Raw genomic sequence first — 23,688 nt, forward strand, 5'->3', positions numbered from 1 at the left:
GATCATCAGCCTGAAGACTGTGTCGATGCAGCTCTCCACACTAGTCTATCCTGTGTAAGGCTTTTCATCTCTACATAACTACTCCATCCTACAGCCATTCGAATGTGCTTACTCGATTCCCTAATGCTTCGGAATGTGTCCTGTCAACAGATCCGTTCCTTTAGGCAAGTTGTGCCATTGTTTCCTTTTCTCCTCAGATTTATTCAGTACCTCTGCATTAGGTATACGATCTACACGTCTGATCTTAAGCATTCTTCTTTAGCACCACATTTCGAAAGTATGCATTGTCTTCTGGGCAGAACTGTTTATCATCCAAGTTTCACTTATACAGAAGGCTAAACTCCACCCAAATACCTTCATAACATACTTCCCAGCAGCTAAATTTATATTCGATGTCAACAAATTTTTCCTTTTCAGAAACGCTTTCTTGCTGTTGCCAGTCTGCATTTTATACCTTCTCTACTTCTGTGTTCTCAACTACTCCATCTCTTCCAATTCTTTGAAGACTTACAATTGCAGTCTACTTTCTGTACGAGTTTTAAATCGTCTTGAGTCCCTGTGTTTTATCCTTGATACCTCCAGAGCATCAAAGGGGTGTAGTTCAGTCAAGACTGTCAAAAATTTTCTCTAAATCTACAAATGCTATATCCAAGTTTGCCTTTCTTCAGTCTATCTACTAAACTAAGTGGTAGGATTAGTATTGCCACAGGTATTCGGTCATTTCACAGGAATCTAACATTTTTCTCATGTTAATCTGTGTAGTCCCTCCTCCCCTTACCTCTGCATATTCCTTCTACCCCACAGCCTTTTCTTCTATGCTTAATCGGAAAACAACAATGGATGAGAGGAAAATTCGAGGTTGTTTCAACAGCTGTTTTATTTTTTTTATATGTGATAACCCTATAACTGAGAAGTTCAAAACAGTTTTGTAAAAAAAATTACCTTTCACCTTTACTGCATGGCAGCCATTTTCGTTTGTAAGCGAGCGACAATGTTTCACTTTAGAGACGTTAGCAAAAATATGAATATCTCTACACTGGGTTAAGTTACAACATCGCAATTAACGTGATTGTTTTTAGAAAAGTGTCCTCTACAACATTGTCTATTACACACAATACCCTAAAATCAAAAATAACCAGTCAAAATGACCTTCAAAGTTTGGTATAACAAATTTTCAAAAATCCGCATTTTAGGCCCAAAAATAACAAATAAGGAGTGATTTAAGAGTGTCTATTTTTTCCTATAGTTAGATATCATACACTACTAGCTCCATATAGAGAAAGAACACTTACAAATGTTCAAATGTTTCCTTGATGTCTTATGAATTATTGAAATTTGAAAATTTTTAGTTTTTGTTATGTTTGGAGTTAGTTATGTCATGTGGTACTGAATATAAAAAATGTTTGCACAGTTTGTACACCTATATGATAGCAACGTACTGCAAAAATTTCAACATTGATAATCTGACTGTGAACAAAGATACGAGTTTTTGAAAATGAGGAAATAATTCACATTACTCTACAACTGGTCTTATGGCTGTTTCCTATTCATGTGTGATATTGGCGGGATATAATGAATTATTATTTAAGTAAGGTAATGAATTATAGGCAAAAAGTGGAAACATAATTGAAATTAACATTTATATTATTTTGACATACATAATATACATATTTTCAATTAACATCCTTCGAGATGTGACTGTTCCTAAACCTGGCGGTGAATGTTAAGAACACTTACTTCTCCAGACAGCTTCTGTGACATAGAATAAGACCTCCCAGTTTAAGTTTCCTTAAAACATTTTTCATTGGTATCCAAATTTTGTCACTAGTATACACTCCTGGAAATGGAAAAAAGAACACATTGACACCGGTGTGTCAGACCCACCATACTTGCTCCGGAAACTGCGAGAGGGCTTTACAAGCAATGATCACACGCACGGCACAGCGGACACACCAGGAACCGCGGTGTTGGCGGTCGAATGGCGCTAGCTGCGCAGCATTTGTGCACCGCCGCCGTCAGTGTCAGCCAGTTTGCCGTGGCATACGGAGCTCCATCGCAGTCTTTAACACTGGTAGCATGCCGCGACAGCGTGGACGTGAACAGTATGTGCAGTTGACGGATTTTGAGCAAGGGCGTATAGTGGGCATGCGGAAGGCCGGGTGGACGTACCGCCGAATTGCTCAACACGTGGGGCGTGAGGTCTCCACAGTACATCGATGTTGTCGCCAGTGGTCGGCGGAAGGTGCACGTGCCCGTCGACTTGGGACCGGACCGCAGTGACGCACAGATGCACGCCAAGACCGTAGGATCCTACGCAATGCCGTAGGGGACCGCACCGCCACTTCCCAGCAAATTAGGGACACTGTTGCTCCTGGGGTATCGGCGAGGACCATTCGCAACCGTCTCCATGAAGCTGGTCTACGGTCCCGCACACCGTTAGGCCGTCTTCCGCTCACGCCCCAACATCGTGTAGCCCGCCTCCAGTGGTGTCGCGACAGGCGTGAATGGAGGGACGAATGGAGATGTGTCGTCTTCAGCGATGAGAGTCGCTTCTGCCTTGGTGCCAATGATGGTCGTATGCGTGTTGGGCGCCGTGCAGGTGAGCGCCACAATCAGGACTGCATACGACCGAGGCACACAGGGCCAACACCCGGCATCATGGTGTGGGGAGCGATCTCCTACACTGGCTGTACACCTTTGGTGATCATCGAGGGGACACTGAATAGTGCACGGTACATCCAAACCGTCATCGAACCCATCGTTCTACCATTCTTAGACCGGCAAGGGAACTTGCTGTTCTAACAGGACAATGCACGTCCACATGTATCCTGAGCCACCCAACGTGCTCTAGAAGGTGTAAGTCAACCACCCTGGCCAGCAAGATCTCCGGATCTGTCCCCCATTGAGCATGTTTGGGACTGGATGAAGCGTCGTCTCACGCGGTCTGCACGTCCAGCACGAACGCTGGTCCAACTGAGGCGCCAGGTGGAAATGGCATGGCAAGCCGTTCCACATGACTACATCCAGCATCTCTACGATCGTCTCCATGGGAGAATAGCAGCCTGCATTGCTGCGAAAGGTGGATATGCACTGTACTAGTGCCGACATTGTGCATGCTCTGTTGCCTGTGTCTATGTGCCTGTGGTTCTGTCAGTGTGATCATGTGATGTATCTGACCCCATAAATGTGTCAATAAAGTTTTCCCTTCCTGGGACAATGAATTCACGGTGTTCTTATTTCAATTTCCAGGAGTGTATTTATTGAATGATGTTCTTCGGCCAGCAGGGTGGTAAAAATGCACAAATACATCATTGTTTACCAAACTTATTCTTTCAACTTCTGCAGGCCATCACTATCCATCAGACACACATGCCACTTTGCCATTCAACGTTAAAGACAGAGATGAAATTTTACTAAAGCAATGATCCTCACAGATTTCGGTTTTGTTACGTAGCATCGAACTAAGTTTCCTGCAATGCCAAAGAATTTGTGGAAATGCCTTGCTCCTTTTATTACTATACAGTTTTCAAATCTCGTCTGAAGTGTTGATATCATATGCAGAACCACTTTCTTCTCTCTTGATCAGAAAATAGTTAATGCCTGTAATATTATCATTGCAAAAAACAAACGTGTCATGTACTGTGAGAATTTGGTCTGTGGTTGGTCTTTGTAGGCTGGATTTACTTACTTCACGTTTTGTTCTACAGCCAAAGTGTTGTGCTGCTAGTAGTTGCTTAGAATGCAAATTGAAGAACTGCACCCTTCATATTTTTCATTTTTAAAGTAGAGTAAAAGGGATGCACTGTTGGCTGGTCATTGACCCTGTGGTACCCTTGTGTTGCATCCTGAATCACAAATGTAAAATTTTCTGCAAAATCAACTAGCACTATGCATTCAGTTTCATGAAGTTGTGCTTTTTTGCCTTCAAAAACTTACTTTGGATTTTAGAAACATAGTGGGAACTTTTGAGTTTTTGTAAGTTATCAATTAAAGATTCCAAGTACTCTTCCTGAGATTTAACCACTGTTATCATTTCTGCCATGAGACTTGTGTCCCACTGTTTGAAGGTAATACTGTCTGGCATTTCCTCATCATATTCGTGAAACAATTCAATAACGGTTTCCTTACCAGGGCATTTATTACACAAACTCATCATTCAGTCATAACTGTTAGTGTCACAGACCACTAAATCTAGAAACTCTTTATAGTTAAGATCACTGAGTTTAGCACCTGTAATCATCATTTTGACATTTTGATAATATAAGCAAACACATACAGAGTGTGTCCCTGAGGATCCAACCAAAATACATCGCTTAGGGCTGAGGACACAAAATTTTGACCTTCCAGTTTTGCGTTCAGAATGAGAATTTTTGAAAGCTGCATAAAGTTCATTTAAATTTGACAGCACTAGTCGTTTCTGCTTTGTTACTTTAACTCCAGTTATAACAACTCTTTTGCTATCTTTGGAACCTGGGCACATTCTACTATTTTCACCATCTTCAAGAAACTTCTGGATCTTTCTAATTGTTTCTTCACTTATACCTACTCCTTTCTTCTTTGCTAAAACTGGAAGAATACCTTGCTTTTTACTAATTTTTGGGTTAGTTAAACCAAACGATGAGAAACGTTTAATTCATTAACTATTTTTTCTCTTGATTCTGAGTGTGGGAAGAGAGTTAAAATTTTAACTTTTTCTTCTTTAGATGTCACTGAACATTTAATTTTTAAATTTTTCTTCTTTAGAAATAATGTTGGTACTTGTATTACTAAAGCATGATTCCAAATCTTTTCTAATTTTGTCTGAAATTTGATGTACCTTATTTTCAATAGCTGTTTTTCTTTTTCTGCTACCTAATTTTATTATTTTCGTAGCAGGAGATACATCTAACTTAGAACAAGCCAAATCCAATATGCTAACAGCTTCCTCATTAGGAATATTAATGTCATTAACAAGGTTACATTATTCTGGTTCTGGATCACACAACAAATATTTTTGAGTAACTATTTGGGCACAGGGAATTTCCGTTTCACTTGGGAAGATTTCCGCTCTCACAGAACAAGGACAAATGTTCAAGTTTTATTTCCCTCAAACCTTTAGTAATAGGTTTTTTATGAACTTTATGTGGATCACAGAACTTTCTTCCAAAAAGGTGGTTGTACTTCAGTATATATTTCTTCTCATGGTACTCACACACTAATGTTACAGGAGAACTTACTCGAATTTAAACAAAGTTTGTCAAAGTCATTGACAATTTTCGGTTTTTGAACCTGAGCCATAAACTGTTTTCTAACACACTTCACTTGCTATCTGTGCAACAGAGCAGTGTTCATTCATGTTATTGCATTCCAGATAATCTCTTAGAATTAATTACAAATTACACACAGACCAAAGCACATAACACATTATACACTCTTGCTGAAGTATGTACATCCACTCTAATAGCGGTTTCAGAACAGGATGATTACAACAATGCCACACCAAGAAATAATGTACTTCTACAATGCCACACCCAGCAATAATGTACTTCTTTATTGGCAATAAACCTAAATGTAAATGGGCATTTTTATTACCTTAGAACAAAAGCGAAAGCTCCTATTGTTTAATAATTGCAATGTTGTTGTTGTTGTGGTCTTCAGTCCTGAGACTGGCTTGATGCAGCTCTCCATGCTACCCTATTCCGCGAAAGCCTCTTCATCTCCCAGAACCCACTGCAACCCACATCCTTCTGAATCTGCTTGGTGTAGTCATCTCTTGGTCTCCCTCTACGATTTTTATCCTCTACGCAGCCCTCCAATACTAAATTGGTGATCCCTTGATGCCTCAGAACATGTCCTACCAACCGATCCCTTCTTCTGGTCAAGTTGTGCCACAAACTTCTCTTTTCCCCAATCCTATTCAATATTTCCTCATTAGTTATGTTATCTACCCATCTAATCTTCAGCATTCTTCTGTAGCACCACATTTCGAAAGCTTCTATTCTATTCTTGTCCAAACTATTTATCGTCCATGTTTCACTTCCATACATGGCTACACTCCATACAAATACTTTCAGAAATGATTTCCTGACACTTAAATCTATACTCGATGTTAACAAATTTCTCTTCTTCAGAAACGCTTTCCTTGCCATTGCCAGTCTACATTTTATATCCTCTCTACTTCGACCATCATCAGTTATTTTGCTCCCCAAATAGCAAAACTCCTTTACTACTTTAAGTGTCTCATTTCCTAATCTAATTCCCTCAGCATCACCCGACTTGATTCGACTACATTCCATTATCCTCGCTTTACTTTTGTTGATGTTCATCTTATATCCTCCTTTCAAGACACCATCCATTCCATTCAACTGCTCTTCCAAGTCCTTTGCTGTCTCTGACAGAATTACGATGTCATCGGCGAACCTCAAAGTTTTTATTTCTTCTCCATGGATTTTAATACCTACTCCAAATTTTTCTTTTGTATCCTTTAATGCTTGCTGAATATACACATTGAATAACATCGGGGAGAGACTACAACCCTGTCTCACTCCCTTCACAACCACTGCTTGCCTTTCATGTCCCTCGACTCTTATAACTGCCATCTGGTTTCTGTACAAACTGTACATAGCCTTTCGCTCCCTATGTTTTACCCCTGCCACCTTCAGAATTTGAAAGAGAGTATTCCAGTCAACATTGTCAAAAGCTTTCTCTAAGTCTACAAATGCTAGAAACGTAGGTTTGCCCCTCCTTAATCTAGCTTCTAAGATAAGTGGTAGGGTCAATATTGCCTCACGTGTACCAACATTTCTATGGAATCCAAACTGATCATGCCCGAGGTCGGCTTCTACTAGTTTTTCCATTCGTCTGTAAAGAATTCGCGTTAGTATTTTGCAGCTGTGACTTATTAAACTGGTAGTTCGGTAATTTTCACATCTGTCAACACCTGATTTCTTTGGGATTGGAATTATTATACTCTTCTAGAAGTCTGAGGGCATTTAGCCTGTCTCATACACCTTGCTCACCAGATGGTAGAGTTTTGTCAGGACTGGCTCTCCCAAGGCTGTCAGTAGTTCCAATGGAATGTTGTCTACTCCGGGGGCCTTGTTTCGACTCAGGTCTTTCAGTTCTCTGTCAAACTCTACACGCAGTATCGTATCTCCCACTTTATCTTCATCTACATCATCTTCCTTTTCCATAATATTGTCCTCAAGTACATCACCCTTGTATAGACCCTCTATATACTCCTTCCACCTTCCTGCTTTCCCTTCTTTGCATAGAACTGGGTTTCCATCTGAGCTCTTGATGTTCATACAAGTGGTTCTCTTATCTCCAAAGGTCTCTTTAATTTTCCTGTAGGCAGTATCTATCTTACCCCTAGTGAGATAAGCCTCTACATCCTTACATTTGTCTTCTAGCCATCCCTTCTTAGCCATTTTGCACTTCCTGTCGATCTCATTTTTGAGACGTCTGTATTCCTTTTTGCCTGCTTCATTTACTGTATTTTTATATTTTCTCCTTTCATCAATTGAATTCAATATTTCTTCTGTTACCCAAGGATTTCATCTAGCCCTCGTCTTTTTACCTACTTGATCCTCTGCTGCCTTCACTACTTCATCCCTCAAAGCTACCCATTCTTCTTCTACTGTATTTCTTTCCCCCATTCCTGTCAATTGCTCCCTTATGCTCTCCCTGAAACTGTGTTCAACCTCTGGTTCTTTTAGTTTATCCATGTCCCATCTCCTTAAATTCCCATTTTTTTTGCAGTTTCTTCAGTTTTAATCTACAGGTCATAACCAACAGATTGTGGTCAGAGTCCACATCTGCCCCTGGAAATGTCTTACAATTTAAAACCTGGTTCCTAAATCTCTGTCTTACCATTATATAATCTATCTGATACTTTTTAGTATCTCCAGGCTTCTAGGCTTCTTCCATGTATACAGCCTTCTTTTATGATTCTTGAACCAAGTGTTACCTATGATTAAGTTGTGCTCTGTGCAAAATTCTACCAGGCGGCTTCCTCTTTCATTTCTTTGCCCCAGTCCATATTCACCTACTACGTTTACTTCTCTCTCTTTTCCTACTACCGAATTCCAGTCACCCATGACTATTAAATTTACATCTCCCTTCACTATCTGAATAATTTCTTTTATTTGATCATATATTTCTTCAATGTCTTCCTTATCTGCAGAGCTAGTTGGCATATAAACTTGTACTACTGTAGTAGGTGTGGGCTTCGTATCTATCTTGGCCACAATAATGCTTTCATTATGCTGTTTGTAGTAGCTTACCCTGATTCCTATTTTCCTATTCATTATTAAACCTACTCCTGCATTACCCCTATTTGATTTTGTGTTTATAGCCCTGTAGTCACCTGACCAGAAGTCTTGTTTCTCCTGCCACCGAACTTCACTAATTCCCACTATATCTACCTTTAACCTATCCAATTCCCTTTTTAAAGTTTCTAACCTACCTGCCCGATTAAGGGATCTGACATTCCACGCTCCGATCCGTAGAACGCCAGTTTTCTTTCTCCTGATAACGACATCCTCTTGAGTAGTCCCCGCCCGGTGATCCGAATGGGGGACTATTTTACCTCCGGAATATTTTACCCAAGAGGACGCCATCATCATTTAGTCATACAGTAAAGCTGCATGCCCTCGGGAAAAATTACGGCCGTAGTTTCCCATTGCTTTCAGCCGTTCGCAGTACCAGCACAGCAAGGCCGTTTTGGTTAGTGTTACAAGGCCAGATCAGTCAATCATCCAGACTGTTGCCCCTGCAACTACTGAAAAGGCTGCTGCCCCTCTTCAGGAACCACACGTTTGTCTGGCCTCTCAACAGATACCCCTCCGTTGTGGTTGCACCTACGGTACGGCTATCTGTATCACTGAGGCACGCAAGCCTCCCCACCAACGGGAAGGTCCATGGTTCATGGGGGGGAATATTTGCATTATTAAAAATAAATAAACTAAATGAATATTGGGTGATAGTGTTAACTACATATGTCACAATTAAATTTTATTTCAGTGAAACAATAAACCATTTAAATAGGCAACAGCCATAAATCAGTTGTAGAGTAATGTGAATTACTTCCTCATTTTCAAAAACTCATATCTTTGTTCAAAGTCAGATAATAAAGTTGAAATTTTTACAGTACGTTGCTATCATATCGGTGTACATACTGTGCAAAAATCATATTTTTATATTCAGTTCCACCTGATATAAGTAACCCCAAACTTTACAGAAAACGGAAATTTTCAAATTTCAAAAATTCATAAAAAATTAAGGAGGCGTTTGTAAGTGCTCTTGCTGTATATGCGGCTAGTAGTGTATGATATCTAGCTACAGGAAAAAATAGACTCTCATAGATGACTCCTTTTTTGTTATTTTTGGGCCTGAAAAGTGGATTTTTGAAAATTTGGATACCAAATTTTGGAGATAAATGACTGGTTATTTTTGAATGTAGGGTATTTTGCGTAATAGACAATGTTGTAGAGGACACTTTTTTAAAAACAATCATGTCAATTGCAATGTTTTAACTTAACCCAGTGCAGAGATATTCATATTTTTGCTAATGTCTCCAGACTGTAAAATCGTCACGCACCTAGAAATGAAAATGGCCGTCATCCAGTAGAGGTCAAGATAAATTATTTTTAAAACATGCTTTGATCTTCTCAAATATAGAGCAATCGCATGTAAAAAAAATTAAATATTTAAAAATGGTCAAGCAACCATCACTGGACTACTTCATATGGATTGACCCAAATGCTGTTGTGAGAGCCACAACAATTTTTGCTGTGGACCGATGGGTTTTCTAAATGTTGTGGGCCACATAATGAAACAGAGAACAGTGACGAACCCTAATTCATCAAATCTGAATAAGAAAGCACGAATAATTAAATATTTGAAAGAATATATCGTAAAGCAAGTAAAAAATTGGTACGTCTTCACCCAACTCAGTTTCTCTTTCGTGTAGGTTCACGGAATAGGTAATCAAATACACTGCCGTTTTCAGTGGGTCCCACCCCATACTTCAATGGCGGTTCCTCATTCTCTAGCCGCGCGGTCTAGGACAACTTGTCACGGTCCGCGCGGCTCACCCCGTCGGAGATTCGAGTCCTCCCTCGGCATGTGTGTGTGTGTGTGTGTGTGTGTGTGTGTGTGTGTGTGTGTGTGTGTGTGGTCCTTAGCGTATGTTAATTTATGTTAGATTAAGTAGTGTGTAAGCTTAGGGACCGATGACCTCAGAAGTATGGTCCCATAAGACCTTTAGACAAATTTACAAATTGTCCTCATAAGCTACCGCTATTTACTGCTACTTCCAGTTGGGGACGCCAATTCCTCGAACCGCCGCGTTACCGCGGAATAGGCTCGCTGCTGGCGTTGCCGCATGCCACTCTATAGTGAGAACTGCCCTCTGACTCCGCACCACTTGGCACACTTACTGCAGAACTGGTGATGTCTCTCCTGCGATATAATCATGCGTGTCCTGGTGAACCGTTTCCTAACGATGTCAGCAGCTGTCTGGTGTCGACTCGCCATGACGTGCTGCGCGCCATACCGGATCTGCTCCTTAATGCGGCCAGAGAATCAAGAGAGTTGTGAATCTCTGACCAATGAATGTTTAATGTGTTAATCATGTTTCGCTAGCGCCTCTGGGCGCCTGAAAGGCCGTCAAATACTGCGTCACTCTTTGTCTACATCCGCGAGTGGTGAAACAGCTAGATACTGACATTGACAAGCTGCTGTCAGCACCTAACATATTATCCGATGCCTCAGGGGCTAGGAAACCGTTTCTTGCCTCCAATGTGTAGGACGGAATCCAAACCAGGTTAATAAGACAGACTGATAATTTTCCCATACAACACAACTCTCGGGCAAGGCAGCCTACACGGCACTTTTTTACCCATATTTTCGCTCCTATTGGAGCTATGAGGTTATAAAACCCACACTGATAATGCTCGTAAAGTTTGCTAGGTGTGTGTCAAATTCAGCTGAGATCCTGGACACACACACACACACACACACACACACACACACACACACAAACAAACACACACACACACACACACACATATATATATATATATATATATATATATATATATATATATATATATATATATATATATAATGGTCCATTGATAGTGACCGGGTCAAATATCTCTCGAAATAAGCATCAAACGAAAAAATTAGAAAGAAATACGGGTAATGTATCACGAAGCAAATACCATCCGCACTGACAGAATGTTACGTGATACCACGTACTTATACGTTTATGACTATTATAGCACCATCTATCGCTTTGTGATAGAATGTTACGTGATACCATTTATACGTTTGTGACTATTATAGCACCATCTACCACAAAGCGAAAAAAGTGGTCCAACTAAAACATTCATATTTATTTACGTACTACACGAATATGTAATAAAAATGTGGGTTCCTGTTTTAAAAAACGCAGTTGATATCCGTTTGACCTATGGCAGCGCCATCTAGCTGGCCAACCATAGCGCCATCTGGTTTCTCCTTCAAGCTGAACAAGTTTCGTTCTATGTAGTTTTTTTCGTTTGACACTTATTTCGTCAGATATTTAGCCCGGTCATAATCAATGGACCACCCTGTACATATATAAACGTACATTGTGCTTCACATGCACTGAAGTGGCAAAAGTCGTGGGATAGTGATAAGCACATATAAAGATGGCATTAGTATCGCGGACACAAGGTAAGAAAAGGCAGTGCATTGGCGGAGCTGCCAGTTGTACTCAGCTGATTCACCTGAAAAGGTTTCCGACATGATTATGGCTGAACGGTGGGAATTAACAAACTCTGAATGTGGTATGGTAGTTGGAACGAGACGCATGGGACATCCAATTTCGGGAATTTACTATTCTAAGATCTGCAGAGTCAAGCGAGTACCGAAAATACCACTATCACCTAATACAATGCAGTCCACCGTTCTTCATTGAGCGAGTGAGAACATCGGCGTTTGTGTAGAGTTGTGAGTACTAACAGACAAGGAACACGGCGTGAAATAAACGCAGAAATGAATGTGGTATGTGTGACGAACATATCTGCTAGGAGAGTGAGGCGAAATTTGACGTTAATGGGCTGTGGCAACAAACTACAGATGCAAGTGTCTCTGGTAACAGCACATCGCCTGCAGCGCCTCACCTGGGCTCGTGACCATATAGACTGGACACTGGACGACTGGAAAACCGTGGAATGGTAAAATGAGACACGATTTCAGTTGGTAAGAGCTGATGTAGGGTTCGAGTGTGGTGCAGACCCCATGAAGCCATGAAGCCAAGTTGTGAACAAGACACTGTATAAGTTTGTGGTGGCACCATCATGGAGAGGGCTGTGCTTGCATGAAATGGACTGGGTTCACTGGATGTTCGGCTATTGGAAGATCATTTGCAGTCATTCATGGACCTCATGTCTCCAAGCAACGATGGAATATTTATGGATGACAATCCGCCACGCCACTGGGCCACAGTTATTCATGATTGATTTGAAGAACATTCTGGACAGTTCGAGTGAACGATTTGTCCGCCCAGAACCACAGTTGATCGTGATTGGTTTTAAAAACCTTCTGGACAGTTCGAGTGAATGGTTTGGCCACTCAGATCTCCCAACATGAATCCCGTTTAACTTTTACGGGACATAATAGAGAGGTCAGTTTGTGCACCCAACCTTGCACCAGCAACACAATTATTACAGACAGCTATAGAGGCAGTGTGGCTCAATATTTCTGCAGAAGACTTCCATCGACTTTTGGAGTTCATCCCATGTCGGGTTGCTGCATTATGCCTGACAAAGGTAGGATCGACGCTATATGAGGAGGTATCCCATGACTTTTTCCAAATCAGTACGTAAACAAATAAGAAATTATTCAAACAGTCGAGGGAGATGAAAATTTAATTGTGAAACAGGTAGTAGGAAAAGGTGGAGAAGGAAAAACAGTAAACATGGAGTAGGGAAGAAAACTAAAAGGGAAGCCACCTGGTAGAATTTTGCACCAAGCACAATTCAGTCATTACTAATGTGTGGTCTAAAAATGGTGAAAGGAAGTTGTGTAAATGGAAGAGACTTGGAAATACCAGAAGATGGCAACAGATTCCATACTTGCAAGACTGTGACCTCGAAGCAAGATTTTATTCTATATTGCACACCATTTACAGGGTAGAATACAATGTACTGGTTGTGAATCGCAGATTGAAACTAAAAAAATGAATGGTTGGAACTAAAAGAACCAGAATTAGTGAGAGTTTCAAATGGAAAATTACACAGTGATTGACTGAAATTGGGTTTTGGAACACAACGGAAGCGAATGGGAAGCTTGAGAGATAAAATGGTGAAGGCAACAGATGATCAAGTACGGAGAAAGACATGGACCAGTATGAATCCTTGCATAACACACAGGCGTTGAATGTATATCACAAAAGGAAGAAATAGAAAAATGCGCGAGTGAAGCAGGTAAACAATATAGATGTGTAATAAATGAGATTGACAGGAGGTATAATCTAGCAAAGCAGGAGTGGCTAGACGAGAAATGCAAGGCTCTAGCAATATGCATGACTGAAATAAAAATGGTTTTAATAGTTCCTACAATGAAACTCTGACTCACATTTCTTAGAAAATCGAAAGACGTTCTGGTCTTACGTAAAGTACACTAGCTCCTTAACTGTTCGATAGCAATTGTAATATTGTCAATGACAGTGGCACTGAAGCCGAGTTAGTAACTACGGTTTTGCCAATGTAACTTAGAAATAAATGTGCACATGTAGCAAAGGAACCCAAATCAATTAAGACAAGCCCGCCGATCCAGATTGTAAGTTATGGGGGAAACATCAATCACCCCACTCTGGATTGTTGCCAAATTTATTCGAGATGGAAAGGCGGTGTCACCCCACTCTGCATTGTTGCCAAATTTATTCGAGATGGAAAGGTGGTATCACCCCACTCTGCATTGTTGCCAAATTTATTCGAGATGGAAAGGTGGTATCACCCCACTCTGCATTGTTGCCAAATTTATTCGAGATGGAAAGGCGGTGTCACCCCACTCTGCATTGTTGCCAAATTTATTCGAGATGGAAAGGTGGTATCACCCCACTCTGCATTGTTGCCAAATTTATTCGAGATGGAAAGGTGGTATCACCCCACTCTGCATTGTTGCCAAATTTATTCGAGATGGAAAGGCGGTGTCACCCCACTCTGCATTGTTGCCAAATTTATTCGAGATGGAAAGGTGGTATCACCCCACTCTGCATTGTTGCCAAATTTATTCGAGATGGAAAGGTGGTATCACCCCACTCTGCATTGTTGCCAAATTTATTCGAGACGGAAAGGTGGTATCACCCCAGTCTGTATGGTTACCAAATTTATAATCCCTCCTAAACCTATTGTTCTGATAAGTGGTGTAAGATCCTCTGGGGATAATGCATTCTTCTGAGAAACACAACACCCTTCCAACACTCTCTCTCTCTCTCTACCCGTATCCACCACCCACCCCTCTTCACTCCCACTCGCCAATACAAGCACACTTTTGATACCAAATTGACTGACTAATTAATTAAATCGGTAAATTAACTATCCCCCTCTAGTAAATCCACCAGCCCTCATCTCACATCCCCCGGTCCTCCTCCGTCCTCCAACTGGAAACTGGTTGGAAAAGGACTCAGCCTGTGCCAGAGAGGAAGAATCTCATGATGCAAAATTGAAGTCAGTGTCAATTACGTGGCAAAGGATTTACTCTTTATTTATAAAATTCAATTTTCAGGGGTTGAATATCATTATTTGGCGGGAAAAACTCACATTAGGCAACTAAATGTCCTAATTACATAATTACACCGCTTCAGACTGGAGGTGTTGCCTTGTTTGAAAATATTTTCGTATGAGTGCTAACTTGACATGCAGGGATCGACAGAGCTAGTGCACAATGCCACCACCAGAGGATGTCCCACCCCCTCCCCACCCAATGCACTCTCCCTCCCCACACTCCTAGAAGAAATTGGTGGTAAAAAGACACTCTGTGCTGGAGAGGAAGCATCACATGCCATGAAATTCATATTCCTTATTTAATCAATTTGCAGGAGACATAGTTCTCCCTACTTGGGCAGAGCTGACGTCCACACCCCCCATCCCCACTTCCCAGGACGTAATAACCATAGGCACTGAAGAATGGAATGAAGGGTGGTATAGTAGCCACCGTTGGGGGATCTCCCACACATGTCTGCCGTCCGGACAATGCTATATAGGTCAAAAACCTCCCAAGGTCCTAATTACATATCACAATACTAAACACCGCCGACCACGGACCGGATGTTGACATCCTTTGATCTCGTGGCCCCAAACAAAGGCCGCTTGGGGTAGCCGTGCAGTCTCAGGCGTCTTGTCACGGTCAGCGCGGCTCCCCACGTCGGAGGTTCGAGTCCTCCCTGTGGCATGGATGTGTGTGTTGTCCTTAGCGTAAGTTAGTTTAAGTTAGATTAAGTACCGTGTAGAATTAGGGACCGATGATATCAGCAGATTGGTCCCATAAGACCTTACCACAAATTTCCAAAAAAATTCCCAAACAAAGCATGAAGTGGTGGCATTCTGTTGATCAGGAAATACCAGACTCACTTCCTGTCTCTGTCTCCCTTAAGATCCTACTTCCTCTTCGTGTGTGCATGAACCATAGTTTCCAAACAGGCAGATGGAGATTTTCATCTCTCCTAAGAATGCTGTGTTCCTAGTGCCTAACGATAGAGACAAAGGGAGGGCTGATACAATTTCGATGTCAAAAATAAAGTGAAATAGTCTATTTTGCATGACCGTATCAAATTAAATGTTTAACAATTTACGGGAGTCAAATAGATCACTTAAAACACTCACCTCCCCCTTATGGTGACCGTTCGTCGTAATAAGACATGTTTTCAACATTTTGAGTATCACACACAAAAATTATGTAAATCAAGTATTTAATTTTCCGCCACAAAGAGATCGTAGCACTAAATATGTCCGAGGTCTTGTATGCCCCGCCGTTTGAGGACACAAGCACCCTCTTCCACCGCAGCGTTTCCACTAAACTTATCAGGTGAAACAAATCCAACTGGTCACATAAATTAGCGACTGCGAAGAGTGCACCTTCCGCCAATTGCTGGGAGCTATAATCGCGCCGTCTGCCACTGGCAGCGACATCACACTGTCTCGTGAGTGCCACTGAGGAAAGATCCATATAATATCCTGGGACTATGTCCCAGGATCAACATCGCCACATATGAACACTGGAAGAGTTTGCAGCATTGTGGAGAGTTTCCAAACAGCCGTCTGAAGGTGATGACCTCTGCTTTTAATGGCAGCTTCCACAGTGATGGGGTAGCAGATGTCTCAGTGTTCTGCACTGCAGTGCAGTACCAAAATCGTTGTCCTTTTCCATTTCTTCTGTGATGTGAAGTCTTCCTAATTTCCCCAATAAGAAACACTACTGTAACTGCTTGTACTGTCTTTTCTACTACCTCATGTTGCAGGAGATAGCTTCGATTGGCGCTACCCATACACATTGTACACGGTTGGCGGAGCTACAAAAACATGTTCCCAAGTCCACTGAGTGGTCAATACACAGTCCTGTCGCATTAACTCAGCTCACCTGTTTCTCCAAGGGATGCAGAAGGTGGTAATATAGCACTCTCTGACTTCCACTCTCTTCCGATTTAAATTGAACAATCATAAGGACAAAGCTGCAGGGAAAGGGGGACAGAGACTGAAGAACAGTTACAAGATGCACAGAGACCAGGCAACGCCGGTCAACTGCTGTTTCTTTATGAGGTTGGAAACTTTCCTCATGTCAGCACGTTGTAGGTGTCGCCACCGGCGCCGACCTTGTGTGAATTCTCTGAAAAGCTTATCATTTGCATATCACAGCATCTTCTTCCTGTCGGTTAAATTTCGCGTCTGTAGCACGACATCTTCGTGGTGTAGCAATTTTAATGGCCAGTAGTGTAGTTGTCACGATCATGTTTTCAATAGTGCGGTCCTCACAAGAAATGTACGTTGCCGGCGGTAGAATCCTACTGCAGTCATCTTCCATTTTCTGTTCTAAGTAGTTTTCCTCGAAATGGACATCATGTTCCCTCCAGGGACTCTCATTTGAGCTACTCGGTGAGTGTAATCCGACTGCTGGAAAAAAAAGATTACTCGCCATGCAAATTGACTCTCATGATCAATTTAATTAAGTAGCTTATCAATTTGATATCAGTGTGTCGCCTGGCGAGTGGAAGTGACGGTTAGGGTACCACGGAAATGATTAGTGGGTTAGAGTGTTTTTGTTGCTGCGTTATCTTTTAACGGAATTTCGCTCTCCCTCCTACACAGGCGGACATCGAACGGCCTTGCCGCAGTGGATGCGCCGGTTCCCGTGAGATCACCGAAGTTAAGCGCTGTCGGGCACGGTCGGCACTTGGATGGGTGACCATCCAGTCCACCATGCGCTGTTGCCATTTTTCGGGGTGCACTCAGCCTCGTGATGCCAATTGAGGAGCTACTCGACATTGTAGTAGCGGCTTCGGACAAGAATATCACTATAACGATCGGGAGAACGGTGTGGTGACCACACACCCCTCCTATCCACATCCTCCTCTGAGGATGACACGGTGGTCGGATGGTCCCGGTAGGCCACTCGTCACCTGAAGACGGAGTACCTACACAGGTAGAACAACAATGGAAGTAAATTCAGATGTGTTACCGAATTTATGAAGTAATACATAGTATAAACCTCATATTTACAACTTCTCTGTGCTGTTGTCCTAAGAGACTTCGTATGTGATGAAGCATTTACTTACTTTAAGGGAGTTTGAAAGTGAGGAGGCATCCTGTGACAGAGGTAGACCTCGGCACTCCGTCAGGAGCCAAAAATGAGTTTTACATTGTGGTTCTGTGATGCTTGAGTAACAGACATTTTTTTTTCACCTGATGAGAAAATACTTAGAGGAAATATAGTCTATGCAATGCTATTATAGGATTTTTATAACAGTTAATGATACTTTAGAGACGTGAAAACGCGTGTGTGCCCGGATTTCTTATGTCCTCGTAAATAACTTGTATAAAATGGAGAAAACAACGTTTTGCATGAGAAATTCCAGACAAATGGTCAACAAAATCGCTGTCTCGGATTGGGTAAAGTGGATTTTTTAATCTGGGGTGGGGGGTCTATGTCAGGGTGGAACTGGTTAGAACTACTGGATACATCTAAGCCGCTGCTGTTTGACTCACAGTGTGCCGCGTCAGGAGTGGTCACGTGGAGTCAGCGATCAGAAGTCAGGGATTCGCTCAGCCTGTGTTAGGAGTTTAGGTACAAAGGATGCGTCGACCTGTCTGCTGTTGCCCGTGGCAAAAGGGTCTGGGGAAGTTACCAGTGTGCTACGTGAGTGGTCACAGAAGCGGAGGTGTCTGTTGTGCGAGAAGATTGAAAATGATTGGTGTTTGCGCTGGACGATTATTCCACCCATGTAAATTGATCGTTTGACTGCTAGGTGACAGTAAAGTGATCTAGGTAAATCACGGAAAACCTAAATCAGGATGGCCGGACGCGGAATTGAACCGTCGTCCTCCCGAATGCGAGTCCAGTGTGCTAATCACTGCGCCACCTCGCTCGGTTCTCTCTCTGACCTCTGAACGTTTGGTATGGCGGGTATGAGGATGTGGGGTGATGGGCGCGCACCTGTTGGCACAGCTGATACGTTATGGATGTTCTCTTCACCGGCGCTGGCGAGACAGCGCGATGTCCTGCCGGTGGCGGATGGTGCAACCCCTGCTCCCGGGCATCGGCGGACAGCTCGCTCTTCGCTTTCAAGATCGGTTGGAGTTTTTCGCCTGATACGCTTAGTGTGAACTTTGCCGTTGAGGAAAGCGCTTGTGTTCTTAAATATTTGTGCATAGAAGATCTCAGATGTATTTAACGCTATGCCGCCGTTGGATAAGCAGCTGCAGCAGCAAGTCGTATACTCTTAGCTCACTCATTTGTTACATAGTTGATTCTTAATTTCCTTGCATGTTTTTGAAACTTGCATTGTTTAATTCATAAATTTGGGGCATATTATAGTATTTGAAAGTTGTAGCATCGCGTTTTAGTACTTGAATAGTGTAAAATCGCGTAGTCTCCTTCCGCCGCCGAGCAGTGTTAGCAGTGCGCAAGTAGCAGCATTACTGCATTTACTAGGCAATCTTATATTTTAACAACCGCTTAAATTTTGTATTGATTTGTTTGCGCTCTTTGTAGATTAGCTCAGACGTTCTTTGCATAACAGTTTTTAGCATGGATAGGGACTGCAACTGCTGTGTTCGGATGCAGGCTGAGTTGGCATCCCTTCGCTCCCAGCTTCAGGCAGTGTTGGCTTCGGTCACACAGCTTGAGGCTGTTGCCAATGGGCATCACTGTGGGGGTCCGGATGGGGGTTTGTCGGGAACGGCCAGCTCGTCCCAAGCATCCCCCGATCGGACTACGACTGTGGCGGCCCGGGATACTGCCCACATTGAGGCTGATCCCTCACCTGTGGTGGAGTGGGAGGTCGTCTCAAGGTGTGGCAGGGGGCGAGAGACATTCCAGAGGGTTCAACAGAAGGCCTCTCCAGTTTGTCTGACGAACCAGTTTCAGGCTCTGTCTCAGGCTGATACTGATCTTTGACTTGACATGGCTGCTTATCCTGTTTCAGAGGTTGCCCCTCAGTCTGCAAGATCAGGGTGGTTACAGAGGGTGGGCTTACTGGTAGTTGGGACCTCCAACGTCAGGCGCGTAATGGGGCCCCTTAGGGATATGGCACCAAGAGAGGGGAAGAAAACCAATGTGCACTCGTTGTGCATACCGGGGGGAGTCATTCCAGATGTGGAAAGGGTCCTTCCGGATGCCATGAAGGGTACAGGGTGCACCCATCTGCAGGTGGTCGCTCATGTCGGCACCTATGATGTGTGTCGCTATGGATCGGAGGAAATCCTCTCTGGCTTCCGGCGGCTATCTGATTTGGTGAAGACTTCCAGTCTCGCTAGTGGGATGAAAGCAGAGCTCACCATCTGCAGCATCGTTGACAGGACTGACTGCGGACTTTTGGTACAGAGTCGAATGGAGGGTCTGAATCAGAGGCTGAGACGGTTCTGCGACCGTGTGGGTTGCAGATTCCTCGACTTGCGCCATAGTAAGGTGGAGGGGTTTCGGGTTCCACTGGATAGGTCAGGAGTCCACTTCACGCAACAAGCGGCTACACGGGTAGCAGGGTTTGTGTGGCGTGGGCTGGGCGGTTTTTTAGGTTAGATGGCCTCGTACAAGTACAGAAAGCGCAACAGCCTCAACGGGTGCGGCGCAAAGTCAGGACATGCGGGGACCAAGCAGCAATTGGTATTGTAATTGTAAACTGTCGAAGCTGCGTTGGTAAAGTACCGGAACTTATAGCGCTGACAGAAAGCACCGAAGCTGAAATCGTTATAGGTACAGAAACCTGGCTGAAGCCAGAGATAAATTCTGTCGAAATTTTTACAAAGGTACAGACGGTGTTTAGAAAGGATAGATTGCATGCAACCGGTGGTGGAGTGTTCGTCGCTGTTAGTAGTAGTTTATCCTGTAGTGAAGTAGAAGTGGATAGTTCCTGTGAATTATTATGGGTGGAGGTTGCACTCAACAACCGAGCTAGGTTAATAATTGGCTCCCTTTACCGACCTCCCGACTCAGCAGCATTAGTGGCAGAACAACTGAGAGAAAATATGGAATACATTTCACATAAATTTTCTCAGCATGTTATAGTCTTAGGTGGAGATTTCAATTTACCAGACTGGGACACTCAGATGTTTAGGACGGGTGGTAGGGACAGAGCATCGAGTGACATTCTACTGAGTGCACTATCCGAAAATTACTTCGAGCAATTAAACAGAGAACCGACTCGTGGTGATAACATCTTGGACCTACTAATGACAACCTGACGCGAACTTTTCGACTCTGTATGTGCAGAACAAGGAATCAGTGATCATAAGGCCGTTGCAGCATCCCTGAATATGGAAGTTAATAGGAATATAAAAAAAAGGGAGGAAGGTTTGTCTGTTTAGCAAGAGTAATGGAAGGCAGAGTTCAGACTACCTAACAGATCAAAACGAAAATTTCTGTTCCGACACTGACGATGTGGAGTGTTTATGGAAAAAGTTCAAGGCTATCTTAAATGCACTTTAGACAGGTATGTGCCGAGTAAAACTGTGAGGGACGGGGAAAACCCACCGTGGTACAACAACAAAGTTAGGAAACTACTGCGAAAGCAAAGAGAGCTTCACTCCAAGTTTAAACGCAGCCAAAACCTCTCAGACAAACAGAAGCTAAACGATGTCAAAGTTAGCGTAAGGATGGCTATGCGTCAAGCGTTCAGTGAATTCGAAAGTAAAATTCGATGTACCGACTTGACAGAAAATCCTAGGAAGTTCTGGTCTTACGTTAAATCAGTAAGTGGCTCGAAACAGCATATCCAGACACTCTGGGATGATGATGGCATTGAAACAGAGGGTGACACGCGTAAAGCTGAAATACTTAACACGTTTTTCCAAAGCTGTTTCACAGAGAAAGACCGCACTGCAGTTTCTTCTATAATCCTAGCACAAACGAAAAAATGGCTGACATCGAAATAAGTGTCCAAGGAATAGAAAAGCAACTGGAATCACTCAACAGAGGAAAGTCCACTGGACCTGACGGGATACCAATTCGATTCTACATAGAGTACGCGAAAGAACTTGCCCCCCTTCTAACAGCAGTGTACCGCATGTCTCTAGAGGAACGGAAGGTTCCAAATGATTGGAAAAGAGCACAGGTAGTCTCAGTCTTCAAGAAGGGTTGTCGAGCAGATGCGCGAAACTATAGACCTATATCTCTACGTCGATCTATTGTAGAATCTTAGAACATGTTTTTTGCTCGAGTAACTTGTCGTTTTTGGAAACCCACAATCTACTCTGTAGGAATCAACATGGATTCCGGAAACAGCGATCGTGTGAGACCCAACTCGCTTTATTTGTTGATGAGACCCAGAAAATATTAGATACAGGCTCCCAGGTAGATGCTATTTTTCTTGACTCCCGGAAGGCGTTCGATACAGTTCCGCACTGTCGCCCGATAAACAAAGTAAGAGCCTACGGAATATCAGACCAGCTGTGTGGCTGAATTGAAGAGTTTTTAGCAAACGGAACACAGCATGTTGTTATCAATGGAGAGACGTCTACAGACGTTAAAGTAACCTCTGGTGTGCCACAGGGGAGTGTTATGGGACCATTGCTTTTCAAAATATATATATAAACGACCTAGTAGATAGTGACGGAAGTTCCATGCGGCTTTTCGCGGATGATGCTGTAGTATACAGAGCATTAGAAAATTGTAGCGAAATGCAGGAAAATCTGCAGCGGATAGGCACTTGGTGCAGGGAGTGGCAACTGACCCTTAACATAGACAAATGTAATGTATTGCGAATACATAGAAAGAAGGATCCTTTATTGTATGATTATATGATAGCGGAACAAACACTGGTAGCAGTTACTTCTGTAAAATATCTGAGAGTAGGCGTGCGGAACGATTTGAAGTGGAATGATCATATAAAATTAATTGTTGGTAAGGTGGGTACCAGGTTGAGATTCATTGGGAGCACCTTAGAAAATGTAGTCCATCAACAAAGGAGGTGGCTTACAAAACACTCGTTCGACCTATACTTGAGTATTGATCATCACTGTGGGATCTGTACCAGATCGGGTTGACGGAGGAGATAGAGAAGATCCAAAGAAGAGCGTCCGTCGACAGCGAGGTCATTAGAGACGGAGCGGAAGCTCGGGTTAGGGAAGGATTGGGAAGGAAATCGGCCGTGCCCTTTCAAAGGAACCATCCCGGCATTTGCCTGAAACGATTTAGGGAAATCACGGAAAACCTAAATCAGAATGGCCAGAGACGGGATTGAACCGTCGTCCTCCCGAATGCGAGTCCAGTGTACTAACCACTGCGCCACCTCGCTCGGTGGGGGGGAGGGAGCGAGGGGTGCAGTGTGGGTAGGACATCCTCTGGTGGTGGCATTATGCACTAGCTCAGTCGATTCCTGCATGTGAAGTTAGCACTCATACGAAAATATTTTCTGACAAGACTACACCTCCAGTCTGAAGCGGTGTAATTATGTAATTAGGACATTTAGTTGCCGAATGTGAGCTTTTCCCGCCAAATAAAGTGATTCAACCCCTGACAATTGAATTTTATCAATAAAGAGTAAAGCCTTTGCCACGTAATTGACACTGACTTCAATTTTGTATCATGAGATTCTTCCTCTCTGGCATAGGCTGAGTCCTTTCCCAGCCAGTTTCCAGTTGGAGGACGGAGGAGGACTGGGGGATGTGAGATGAGGGTGGTGGATTTCGCAGAAGGGGTAATTAATTTAGCGATCTAATTAATTAGTCAACAATTTGGTTTCAAAAGTGTGCTTGTATTGGCGAGTGGGAGTGAAGAGGGTGGGTGGTGGAAGGGGGCAGCTGGGGAGGTGGAAGCGTGTGGGGTTTCTCAAAAGGGTGGATTAACCCCAGGGGATCATAAACCACTTAGTGGAACGATACGTTTAGGGGGGATAATAAATATGGCAACCATACAGAGTGGGGTGATATCGCCATTCCATATTGTGTACATAAGGCAACAATGCAGGATGGGGTGATAGGAAGTTTGAACAACTACTATTGTATA

The sequence above is a fragment of the Schistocerca gregaria genome, chromosome X, assembly GCF_023897955.1.
Source record: "Schistocerca gregaria isolate iqSchGreg1 chromosome X, iqSchGreg1.2, whole genome shotgun sequence".
In the NCBI taxonomy this organism is placed as follows: domain Eukaryota; kingdom Metazoa; phylum Arthropoda; class Insecta; order Orthoptera; family Acrididae; genus Schistocerca; species Schistocerca gregaria.